The following is a 9,640-nucleotide window of genomic DNA, read 5'->3' on the forward strand; positions in this document are numbered from 1 at the left end:
CGTGCAATGCAATAACAACAGCACTCATGTTTTCTCTTTAATGCACAAAGGAATTAGTTAGTTCGGGCATGCATTGAAATGCAACATGTACTTGGCTTATATGTCATTTTTAAAGTCACAATGTTAGATCGTTTGTGCATTGCAATGCAACAACACATACTATCTCTTTAATGCACACGAGAATGAGTTAGTTCTGGTATGCAATGCAACAAGTGAATAGCTTATATGTTATTTTTCAATGCACAACATTAGATCGTTTGTGCAATGCAGTGCAACAGAATTTATGTTATCTCTTCTTTGCACAACAGAATGAGTCAGTTCTGGTATGCAATGAAATGTAATTAAGCGTTTAGCTTGTATGTTATATGAACATCGTTAGATCCTCTGTGCAATGCAATACAACAGCACTCATGTTTTCTCTTTAATGCACAAAGGAATTAGTTAGTTCGGGCATGCATTGAAATGCAACATGTACCTGGCTTATTTGTAATTTTTAAATTCACAACGATACATCGTTTCTGCATTTTAATGTAAATGTAATTAAGCGCTTAGCTTGTATTTTATTGTTATATGAACTTCATTAGATCCTCTGTGCAATGCAATACAACAGCACTCATGTTTCTCTTTAATGCACATTGGATGGAGTTAGTTCGGGCATGCATTGAAATGCAACATGTGCTTTGCTTAAACATTATTTTTAAATTCACAACGTTAGATCGATAGTGCAATGCAACAACATATGTTATCTCTTTAATGCACACGAGAATGAGTTAATTCTGATGCAATGCAACCAGTGGTTATTTTTCAATGCACAACATTAGATCGTTTGTGCAATGCAGTGCAACAGAATTTATGTTATCTCTTCTTTGCACAACGGAATGAGTCAGCTCTGGTATGCAATGAAATGGAATTAAGCGTTTAGCTTGCATGATTTATGAACATCGTTAGATCCTCCGTGCAATGCAATAACAACAGCACTCATGTTTTCTCTTTAATGCACAAAGGAATTAGTTAGTTCGGGCATGCATTGAAATGCAACATGTACTTGGCTTATATGTCATTTTTAAAGTCACAATGTTAGATCGTTTGTGCATTGCAATGCAACAACACATGCTATCTCTTTAATGCACACGAGAATGAGTTAGTTCTGGTATGCAATGCAACAAGTTGCATACCAGATGCATACCAAAGTTTATATGTTATTTTTCAATGCACAACATTAGATCGTTTTGTGCAATGCAGTGCAACAGAATTTATGTTATCTCTTCTTTGCACAACGGAATGAGTCAGTTCTGGTATGCACTGTAATACATTATACATTATTCTTCAATGAACACTGTTTGATCGTGTTTGCAACCGCATATAGGATATCTCTTCATTGCAAATGGAATTAGTTAGTTATTGTATGCATTATGACAATGCTCATATGTTCTTATCTCTTCAATACACAATAAAATCAATTAGTTGTTGTATGCAATGCAATGCAATGAAAGTCCTCAATCATGTACTTTATAAAATATTTCTGGCCAAAAAATACTCGAAACTTGAACTTTCTTGTTGACACCTTTAGAATTTACATTAGCCCTACAGCCATATTTGACCCTCTGAAAATATTACTGGAAAAAGTGTCCTTGATCTTGAAAAATCCGCGAACAATAACTCACAGATACAGATAACTCACAGATAACTCAATCATACAGACAGACTTCTCGTAATGTTATATCAGGTAGACAGTAGTCCAAATCTGACCTTTTGAACTTTAAGTTCAAAGGGTCTCAAAAGGTTTTAAACTATATAATTATATATAGTGTTAAATTATAATTATATATATGATGTTAAATCAGAAACACAGAGGTTCATATAAGGCAAACACTAGTCCAAATTTGACAGATTGAACATATTTTTGGCCAAAGAATCCTCAAAAGTTTTTTACTATTGTGAACTTATAGACTCTTTTTAATGTTAAATCAGCCATACAAAAGTCCATATTTGAACTACTGAACATGTTTTTCGCCAAAGATTCCTTAAAGATTCATTTACATTCAGATTGATTTCTTCTGATGTTATATCAGCAAGATGCCAGTCAATTTTAACTACTAAACATATATCTTTTCAGTAGGTTAGATGTCCACTTAGTTCTGGTCAAAGGGATTATAAACTGTATAAAGTTACAGACTCCATCTGCTTATAAATCAGCCATACTTAGGTCCCTTTTGACCTACTAAACATATTTCTGGACAAAGAGTTCTTGAACATTTACTTAATATGAATTCAAATTGACCTTGTAATGTTGTGTGAGACAGACAGTAGGACATTTTTGACCTACTCAACATAGTTCTGCCCTTAGAGTATTTGATCTTGAACTTTCTATACATACTCATAGAGTCCTTCTAATGCTTCAAAAGCCATTTAGAAGTCAATATCTGACCTATTGAACTTATTTCTGGTCATAGGGTCCTGATGAGGTTTTAGAATATATAAACTTATAGTCCTCCTAATTTTAAATCAGCCATAAAGCAGCCATTTTTAGACTTTTTCCAGTAATATGTTCAGGTGGTCAAATATGGACTTTTAAACTACTGAAAATATTACTGGCCAAAAAGTCCTCAAAAGGTTTTAAACTATATAAGTTTATCGACTCCTTCTGATGTTACATCAGAAATACAAAAGTAAAATTTTGACCTACTGAACATATTTCTGGCGAGTCCATGAACATGAACTCACTATACATACAGACTGACTTCTCTTAATGTTATATCAGGCAAATTTAACAGATTGAACATATTTTTGGCCAAAGAATCCTCAAAATGTTTTTTACTATTGTGAACTTATAGACTCTTTTTAATGTTAAATCAGCCATACAAAAGTCCATATTTGATCTACTGAAAATATTCCTGAAAAAAAGAGTCCTCGATCTCTTTGGCCCGCATATTGTACAGTAGGTAAAAAAGGGTCCTTATGTAACATCAGAAGGAGTCTTTAAGTTTATATATTCTAAAACCATTAAGGACCCTTTGACCAGAAATTAGTTCAATCGATCAAGATATGGACTTCTAAATGGACTTCACTTTTAGTAGGTCAAATATGGACTGCTGAATGGCTAATTTAACATCAGAAGGAGTCTATAAGTTTATGACAGCAAAAAGAGGGTTTTTTTGGACTCTGGCCAAGGACTCTTTTTGAGGACTCTTTGGCCAAGGATTTGATCAATCGGTCAAATATGGACTACTGTCTGTCTGATTTAACATTACGAGAAGTCAGTCTGTATGTATAGTGAGTTAATGTTCACAGACTCTGGCCAGAAATATGTTCAATAGGTAAAAAATGGACATGTATGGCTGATGTAACATCAGAAGGAGTCTATGAGAATGTATAGAAAGTTCAAGGTCGAGTATTCTCTAGGGCCAGAAATAAGCTGAGAAGGTCAAAAATAAGTTGAATAGGTCAAAATGGCTCATATACAAGAAGTCAATCTGAATGTATATTAAGTTAATGTTCAAGATCTCTTTGGCCAGCATATTGTTCAGTAGGTCAAAAAGGGTCCTTATGTAACATCAGAAGGAGTCTTTAATTTTATATATTCTAAAACCATTAAGGACCCTTTGACCAGAAATTAGTTAAATCGGTCAAGATATGAACTTCTAAATGGACTTCACTTTTCTCAGTAATATTTCAGTAGGTGAAATAAGGACTTCTTTATTGGAAAATTCAACATTCAGGAGTCTATAAGTTTATAATAGTAAAAAACATTTTGAGGACTCCTTGGCCAAAAATTAGTTCAATCGGTCAAATGTGGACTAGTGTTTGGCTGATATAACATCACGAGAAGTCTGAATAATAGGATAATTATGTATAATAAGTTAATTTTCAAGGCAACTTGACAGAAATAAGTTCAGTAGGTCAAATATGGACTGCTGAATGGCTAATTTAACATCAGAAGGAGTCTATAAGTTTATGACAGCAAAAAGAGTTTTTTTTTTGGACTCTGGCCAAGGACTCTTTTTGAGGACTCTTTGGCCAAAGATTTGATCAATCGGTCAAATATGGACTACTGTCTGTCTGATTTAACATTACGAGAAGTCAGTCTGTATGTATAGTAAGTTAATGTTCACAGACTCTGGCCAGAAATATGTTCAATAGGTCAAAAATGGACATATGTATGGCTGATGTAACATCAGAAGGAGTCTATGAGATTGTATAGAAAGTTCAAGGTCGAGTACTCTCTAGGGCCGGAAATAAGCTGAGAAGGTCAAAAATATGTTGAATAGGTCAAAATGGCTTATATACAAGAAGTCAATCTGAATGTATATTAAGTTAATGTTCAAGATCTCTTTGGCAAGCATATTGTTCAGTAGGTCAAAAGGGGTCCTTATGTAACATCAGAAGGAGTCTTCAAGTTTATATATTCTAAAACCATTAAGGACCCTTTGACCAGAAATTAGTTAAATCGGTCAAGATATGGACTTCTAAATGGACTTCACTTTTATCAGTAATATTTCAGTAGGTGAAATAAGGACTTCTTTATGGCAAATTCAACATCAGGAGTCTATAAGTTTATAATAGTAAAAAACATTTTGAGGACTCCTTGGCCAAAAATTAGTTCAATCGGTCAAATATAGACTAGTGTTTGGCTGATATAACATCACGAGAAGTCTGTATAGTAGGATAATTATGTATAGTAAGTTAATGTTCAAGGCAACTTGACAGAAATAAGTTCAGTAGGTCAAATATGGACTGCTGAGTGGCTAATTTAACATCAGAAGGAGGCTATAAGTTTATGACAGCAAAAAGAGTTTTTTTTTGGACTCTGGCCAAGGACTCTTTTTGAGGACTCTTTGGCCAAGGATTTGATCAATCGGTCAAATATGACTACTGTCTGTCTGATTTAACATTACGAGAAGTCAGTCTGTATGTATAGTGAGTTAATGTTCACAGACTCTGGCCAGAAATATGTTCAATAGGTCAAAAATGGACATATGTATGGCTGATCTAACATCAGAAGGAGTCTATGAGAATGTATAGAAAGTTCAAGGTCGAGTACTCTAGGGCCAGAAATAAGTTGAGAAGGTCAAAAATGGACTACTGTCTGGCTAATTTAACATCACAACAAGACAATATGTATGTATAGCAAGTTAATGTTGAAGAAATCTTTGGACAGAAATATGTTCAGTAGGTGATAAGGGACCCCCGTATGGCTGATTTATCATCATGAGTCTATAACTTTATATAGTTTAAAAACTTTTGAGGACCCTTTGACCAGGAATAAGTTCAATAGGTCACATATGGATATCTTTTGAAGCATCAGGAGCCTATGAGTATGTATAGAAAGTTCAAGATCGAGGATTCTTTGGCCAGATATATGTTCCTTGGGTCAAATATGGACTTCTGTATTGCTGACGTAACATCAGTAGTCAAAAAGAATGAATAGAAAGTTCAAGTATCGAGTACTCCTTGGCCAGAAAAAATTTCAGTAGGTCAAATATTGACTTTTTTTAGGCTGACATAAAATTAGACGAAATCAATATGAATACGTAGTATTTATCCTAAAGGACTCTTTGGCCAGCAATATGTTCATTAGGTCAAATATGGAATTCTGTATGGCTGATTTAACATCAGAAGGAGTCTAAGTTTATATAGTTTAAAACCATTTAAGGGCACTTTAACCAGAAATCAGTTCAATCGGTAAAGATATGGACTTCTAAATGGATTTCTATATGGCTTACAAAGCATTAGAAGAAGTCTATGAGTACGAATAGAAAGTTCAAGATTCAGGACACTTTTATCAGTAAAATGTTCAGTAGATGAAATATCTACTGAAATATTGACTTCTGTATGGCAGATTTCTGTGCCATAAATAGATCTGTGCAATTAGCACAGATTTAAAAATCAACAGGAGTCCATAATTTTATAATAGTATAATAGTATAGTATAATATATAGTATGTAATATTATAATAGTAATTTTTTAACATTTTGAGGACTCCTTGGCCAAAAATTAGTTTGATCGGTCAAATATGGACTAGTGTCTGGATGATATAATTTCACGAGAAGTCTGTATAATAGAAGTAGACTCTAGCCAGAAATATGTCCAATGGGTCAAAAATGGACATATGTAACATCAGAAGGAGTCTATGAGAATGTATAGAAAGTTCAAGGTCGAGTATTCTCTAGGGCCAGAAATAAGCTGAGAAGGTCAAAAATATGTTGAATAGGTCAAAATGGCTCATATACAAGAAGTCAATCTGAATGTATATTAAGTTAATGTTCAAGATCTCTTTGGCCAGCATATTGTTCAGTAGGTCAAAAAGGGTCCTTATCAGAAGGAGTCTTTAAGTTTATATATTCTAAAACCATTAAGGACCCTTTGACCAGAAATTAGTTAAATTGGTCAAGATATAGACTTCTAAATGGACCACTTTTATCAGTAATATTTCAGTGGGTGAAATAAGGACTTCTTTATGGCAAATTCAACATCAGGAGTCTATAAGTTTATAATAGTAAAAAAAACATTTTGAGGACTCCTTGGCCAAAAATTAGTTCAATCGGTCAAATATGGACTAGTGTTTGGCTGATATAACATCACGAGAAGTCTGTATAGTAGGATAATTATGTATAGTAAGTTAATGTTCAAGGCAACTTGACAGAAATAAGTTCAGTAGGTCAAATATGGACTGCTGAGTGGCTAATTTAACATCAGAAGGAGTCTATAAGTTTATGACAGCAAAAATAGTTTTTTTTTGGACTCTGGCCAAGGACTCTTTTTGAGGACTCTTTGGCCAAAGATTTGATCAATCGGTCAAATATGGACTACTGTCTGTCTGATTTAACATTACGAGAAGTCAGTCTGTATGTATAGTGAGTTAATGTTCACAGACTCTGGCCAGAAATATGTTCAAGAGGTCAAAAATGGACATATGTATGGCTGATCTAACATCAGAAGGAGTCAATGAGAATGTATAGAAAGTTCAAGGTCGAGTACGCTCTAGGGCCAGAACTAAGCTGAGAAGGTCAAAAATATGTTGAATAGGTCAAAATGGCTCATATACAAGAAGTCAATCTGAATGTATATTAAGTTAATGTTCAAGATCTCTTTGGCCAGCATATTGTTCAGTAGGTCAAAAGGGGTCCTTATGTAACATCAGAAGGAGTCTTTAAGTTTATATATTCTAAAACCATTAAGGACCCTTTGACCAGAAATTAGTTCAATCGGTCAAGATATGGACTTCTAAATGGACTTCACTTTTATCAGTAATATTTCAGTAGGTGAAATAAGGACTTCTTTATGGCAAATTCAACATCAGGAGTCTATAAGTTTATAATAGTAAAAAACATTTTGAGGACTCCTTGGCCAAAAATTAGTTCAATCGGTCAAATATGGACTAGTGTTTGGCTGATATAACATCACGGGAAGTCTGTATAGTAGGATAATTATGTATAGTAAGTTAATGTTCAAGGCAACTTGACAGAAATAAGTTCAGTAGGTCAAATATGGACTGCTGAATGGCTAATTTAAAATCAGAAGGAGTCTATAAGTAAATGACAGCAAAAGGAGTTTTTTTTTGGACTCTGGCCAAGGACTCTTTTTGAGGACTCTTTGGCCAAGGATTTGATCAATCGGTCAAATATGACTACTGTCTGTCTGATTTAACATTACGAGAAGTCAGTCTGTATGTATAGTGAGTTAATGTTCACAGACTCTGGCCAGAAATATGTTCAATAGGTCAAAAATGGACATATGTATGGCTGATCTAACATCAGAAGGAGTCTATGAGAATGTATAGAAAGTTCAAGGTCGAGTACTCTAGGGCCAGAAATAAGTTGAGAAGGTCAAAAATGGACTACTGTCTGGCTAATTTAACATCACAACAAGACAATATGTATGTATACTAAGTTAATGTTGAAGAAGTCTTTGGACAGAAACATGTTCAGTAGGTGATAAGGGACCCCTGTATGGCTGATTTATCATCAGGAGTCTATAACTTTATATAGTTTAAAAACTTTTGAGGACCCTTTGACCAGAAATAAGTTCAATAGGTCAGATATGGATATCTTCTGAAGCATCAGTAGTCAAAAAGAATGAATAGAAAGTTCAAGTATCGAGTACTACTTGGCCAGAAAAAATTTCAGTAGGTCAAATATTGACTCTTTTTAGGCTGACATAAAATTAGACGAAATCAATATGAATACGTAGTATTTATCCTAAAGGACTCTTTGGCCAGCAATATGTTCATTAGGTAAAATATGGAATTCTGTATGGCTGATTTAACATCAGAAGGAGTCTTTAAGTTTATAAAGTTTAAAACCATTTAAGGGCACTTTAACCAGAAATTAGTTCAATCGGTAAAGATATGGACTTCTAAATGGATTTCTATATGGCTTACAAAGCATTAGAAGAAGTCTATGAGTACGAATAGAAAGTTCAAGATTCAGGACACTTTTATCAGTAAAATGTTCAGTAGATGAAATATCTACTGAAATATTGACTTATGTATGGCAGATTTAAAAATCAACAGGAGTCTATAATTTTATAATAGTAAAAAACATTTTGAGGACTCGGCCAAAAATTAGTTTGATCGGTCAAATATGGACTAGTGTCTGGATGATATAATTTCACGAGAAGTCTGTATAGTAGAAGTAAACTCTAGCCAGAAATATGTCCAATAGGTCAAAAATGGACATATGTATGGCTGATGTAACATCAGAAGGAGTCTATGAGATTGTATAGAAAGTTCAAGGTCGAGTACTCTCTAGGGCCAGAAATAAGCTGAGAAGGTCAAAAATATGTTGAATAGGTCAAAATGGCTTATATACAAGAAGTCAATCTGAATGTATATTAAGTTAATGTTCAAGATCTCTTTGGCCAGCATATTGTTCAGTAGGTCAAAAAGGGTCCTTATGTAACATCAGAAGGAGTCTTTAAGTTTATATATTCTAAAACCATTAAGGACCCTTTGACCAGAAATTAGTTCAATCGGTCAAGATATGGACTTCTAAATGGACCACTTTTCTCAGTAATATTTCAGTAGGTGAAATAAGGACTTCTTTATGGCAAATTCAACATCAGGAGTCTATAAGTTTATAATAGTAAAAAACATTTTGAGGACTCCTTGGCCAAAAATTAGTTCAATCGGTCAAATATGGACTAGTGTTTGGCTGATATAACATCACGGGAAGTCTGTATAGTAGGATAATTATGTATAGTAAGTTAATGTTCAAGGCAACTTGACAGAAATAAGTTCAGTAGGTCAAATATGGACTGCTGAATGGCTAATTTAACATCAGAAGGAGTCTATAAGTAAATGACAGCAAAAGGAGTTTTTTTTTGGACTCTGGCCAAGGACTCTTTTTGAGGACTCCTTGGCCAAGGATTTTATCAATCGGTCAAATATGGACTACTGTCTGTCTGATTTAACATTACGAGAAGTCAGTCTGTATGTATAGTGAGTTAATGTTCACAGACTCTGGCCAGAAATATGTTCAAGAGGTCAAAAATGGACATATGTATGGCTGATCTAACATCAGAAGGAGTCTATGAGAATGTATAGAAAGTTCAAGGTCGAGTACGCTCTAGGGCCAGAACTAAGCTGAGAAGGTCAAAAATATGTTGAATAGGTCAAAATGGCTCATATACAAGAAGTCAA

This window comes from Rhinichthys klamathensis, unplaced genomic scaffold, assembly GCF_029890125.1.
Source record: "Rhinichthys klamathensis goyatoka isolate OS25496 unplaced genomic scaffold, OSU_Roscu_1.1 h1tg000079l_1, whole genome shotgun sequence".
NCBI classification, from domain to species: domain Eukaryota; kingdom Metazoa; phylum Chordata; class Actinopteri; order Cypriniformes; family Leuciscidae; genus Rhinichthys; species Rhinichthys klamathensis.